Source organism: Habropoda laboriosa, unplaced genomic scaffold (genome assembly GCF_001263275.1).
Source record: "Habropoda laboriosa isolate 0110345459 unplaced genomic scaffold, ASM126327v1 scaffold527, whole genome shotgun sequence".
Taxonomy (NCBI): Eukaryota; Metazoa; Arthropoda; class Insecta; order Hymenoptera; family Apidae; genus Habropoda; species Habropoda laboriosa.
In genome coordinates this window covers 37,815-42,185 of record NW_017100643.1, presented here as the reverse complement: position 1 = coordinate 42,185, position 4,371 = coordinate 37,815, and positions in this window count along the sequence as shown.

Genomic DNA, 4,371 nt, shown 5'->3' with positions numbered 1-4,371 from the left:
ATTTGCAAAAGGGTGAATTTAATTTGCAAAAAGTTGAATTTAATTTGCAAAAGGGTGAATTTAATTTGCAAAAGGTTGAACTTGATTTGCAAAAGGTTAAATTTGATATGCAAAAGATTGAACTTGATTTGCAAAAGGTTAAATTTGATATGCAAAAAGCTGAATTTGATTTGCAAAAGGTTGAACTTGATTTTCAAAAGAGTCCATTTAATTTGCAAAAAGTGTGAATTTGATTTGCAAAAGGTTGAATTTAATTTGCAAAAGGTTGATATTTATTTGCAAAAGTATGAATTTAATTTGCAAAAGGGTGAATTTGATTTGCAAAAGGGTGAATTTAATTTGCAAAAGGTTGAATTTGATTTGCAAAAAATTGAACTTGATTTGCAAAAAGTTAAATTTGATATGCAAAAGGTTAAATTTGATATGCAAAAGAGTCCATTTAATTTGCAAAAAGTGTGAATTTGATTTGCAAAAAGTATGAATTTGATTTGCAAAAAGTTTGAACTTGATTTGCAAAAGGTTGAATTTGATATGCAAAAAGCTGAATTTGGAGTGCAAAACCTGCAATACTCGCTAAATCGATTGGTGACATTAATTGGCCGTGGAGAAAAGAAAAAATACAATGAAATTCTATTGAAACGATATTCCGCGATGTACAACTACTATCGATAAATCTTCTTTCACAACTGATTAACTTGTTAATAGGGGATTGCGACTTGGCAATTTATGAAATTGTACGCGCAATGCATGTTCCTTCGATCGTAACGCAACAGCCGCTTGCAGTGGGTCAGTGGGATCTCTGTTTGGGCGAAAGTTCGATACACGATCGTATCTAACCGATGCGCCATTTCCGGATATCTCTTTCCTTTCTCGACATTTTCCCAACACTTACAATTAGTCGCGTCGAAATTCGACCGATTAGAATCTACGACGCACTTAACCGCTGCAAACCATTAAATAAAGTATCAAGATCGATCATCATACGCGATTATCTCCAACGATATTAACGACTTGGCGTATTAACTTCGTAACTCCATTCGATATATGTACGTTCAGCGGAAAGAGAAAGAGAAAAGGAGAGAGTTCTATGTCCGTTTTGATCAAACCATTCGAATATTTTATAAATTTCACATGAAAATCATTTACAGGGAAAAGTTTCTCATCCGCAATTTAAAGGTAATAATATACATTAGGAATTGCGAAAGACTAAATTCGCAAGAGTTTCAAGCAATTGAATAAGGTTCTTTATTAAGATGAATTATCATTTGATACTTGTTACACTGCACCTTATGATTTAAAAGTGGTGTATTCATTGACCAGACTGCGGATGTTCATGCAAATGTATATTTTTAGAGGAAATTGGCAACAAAGTGGGACCTGGATGGAATTTTCTTTTGTCTTTAGAGGGTTTTAACTATGCACTGTTTAGTTTGCATATTTCGTGTGTTTTGCGTTTCTTTTTTAAGAACATATGCAAAATTATTCTGCTTATTTCGTATATGTTTATCATATTGCTATACTATGTACCGCGTATTTTTTGCTCATACATCAATTTTAATTGATAGCCCACTCCATCAGTCAAGCTGGCCCAGGGGACCCCCAGCAAGGATAAAAAGAGGGCCGATCTACGATTTTTATGGACAAAAACGGATACTTGCTCCAAGACGCTCCCTTGTGTGGACATCGAACGGACAAAAATCCTGCCTGGCTCCGACTTTGCTCCCTGGCGTGGACAAATCCGGACCACGAGGCAACGTTTAGATCCGTCTACCCAGTTAACGTTTCCGCGCCCTTTTGGTGAACGTGCGATAGTGACCGAGTGACAAGGACAATCTCGAAAACAGACGTTTAACGCTGCAGACGAGTGCGATAGCTCCGATAATAGTGGCACAGTGTTCTCGTGAGGTTGCGATATTTAAGTGTAGTCGACCCGAACCCCACACAACCTAAGACGCGAAGATCACGCACTATACTTGTAATTTATTCAAATTTAAATTGGAATCATGTTTGAATAATGGTTTCATTATTATGGCATATTTTCAATATTAACTCCACTTTTTGATATTCTTCCAATTTTAGTATCGAAACACAAACTTGGTGCTCAATTTTTCATAAATAAAACAAATTGAAGAAATTTTATTTCACTTTCGGCTTCTGAGTGGCTCATTTTCTGCATATGAGCCGTTCAGTGCACAAATCGATTAACTCCATAAAGTAAGAAGTCGAGAAATTATTATAAATATAAAAAGTTATGACTATACCAAGTGCTTTGACACTTAAATTTAAGATTTTTCAAAAAGTGGAGTTAATCGATTTGTGCACTGAACGGCTCATATGTCCGTATATTTTCATATTTCACATATTTTATTTATATAATTCGACATTGTATCCACAGTCTACTCGTTACATTGCAACTTACGATACAAACATTCTATGAAAAACAAAATAATTATAATAATTTCTAGATTACTACTGATTTCTCAGAGTTCAATTCTGGCAATCGTGGTAGGACGAGAGAGATCTTTAAATAAGTACTATGGCAGTATGGTATTTATAGAAGAATGTTACAAACTTTATTATCGACTCTGTACCTACAATGACAAATGACAAAGCCATAATTTTAATAAATTTATATTTTTCTTTTTTAATGAAATTTATGCAGTTACGTTTTCTGACACACACATGCTCTTTATCGTACCTTGTATTTTTCTATGATACACACAAGTTGAATATAAATTAATTTAAAAAGAAATACATATTAAATTCATAACTTGTATTATTTAACGATATTTCGAATTTTTTCGAAGAGGTACTTGAAGTGAACAACGATTCACCTTGTAAAGTCACTTTACACAAGAAGAACAATAAAAAGATTTGTGCTTCGTTAAGAATTATAAGGAACAAAAGCATTTCTATGGTGAGTCACTTGTGAGTAGAACCTTGGAATAAAACTTTTCTTTCATTGGTATTGCAAACTATTCCAATGAAATACTGTTTTTCTATAAATTGGTATTCTTAGAAATAAAGTAAGTATTGAAATATCCTGGGAAAAGTAAACGTGACTTTCTACATTTTTCACATGATGTTCATACGCAGACTGACTTAAAACGCAATTCATCAATTAACTACCAACTTTTACCAATTCTTTAAGTGGCCACGTTGCGTTTTCCTTTGTGAAGAAATATCAGTACTGTGTTCAAAATATACCCATCCCTCAATTTACGCGAATATCCGTTCCACGTGGATTTGATTTACGCGAATAAAAATCGCGTAAATTGAGTCTGTCGGTATAAAAGGAAAGATATTGGAAATAAAAGCTAGTAAAAGTTTTTCGCTGTAGGTTTTTCTCCTTCTTCAAGTCGATTCAAAATTTTCATTTTCATGTCCAAAGACATCGACTTTCTCTTCTTTCGTGTGATTGAAAGTTTGTTAGACATGACTGGGTTAAAATTAAAAAATATAAATTATAAATCTAAACAGTATAGTAACAATGTCGTCCTCTCAATGTCCAAAGTCGCACTGTTCGCTTCCGCACTACGGCCCAGCGGCCAAAGACAACGCCTTGTGCGGGCCTAACGCAACAAAGTTTCTTTCCGCGTCACGCGTTCCGCCAACCGATCTCACGATACTGACTGTTTAAAGTGTGAATTTTAAAACTTATAGGAAAATATGTGTGTGCATATCTGACCGCGTAAAATAAGATCGCGTAAATCAATTCCACGTAAATTGAGGGACGGGTGTAATAACTTCATACATTAAACGTATAATTTCATGCACAATTTGTATAATATTTAATTCGTACAATGTTAATAATCTGAATATACTGAAATAAATATCGTATAATGTTAATAATCTGAACATACTTAAACAAATGTTGTTGCCGAAGATTGTTTATTTTTTGTTTTATCGTTAAACACAGGTGTAGGGTAAACTAGTCTAATATGAGACCCCAGCATATCTCCGTTACAGAACCCTTGAATGTCGTAGCGATGCTGTTTTTTTTCGTAATTAACAAATAAATATGAAATTTGATTGAAATCAATCAAGCGTCTTCAACAAGCATATTTGTACAATACGTTACAGAAAGTTTTTCAAGTGGTTCGATTTAATTACAAATACCTCCAATGTAGTAAGTTTATGATCATTTTCATAAATACTGTTGTATAATGCATTCAATGGAGTTTAAGGCTTACTAGTTGCGTATCGTTAAATAACGAACACTTAACTCTTTCGCGACTAACGCCGGTTATATCCGGCATCCACTAAATGCTTCACACTGACTAGCGCCGGTTATGTCCGGCATCCACTAAATGCTTCACACTGGCTAGTGCCGGTTATATCCGGCATCCACTAAATGCTTCACACTGGCTA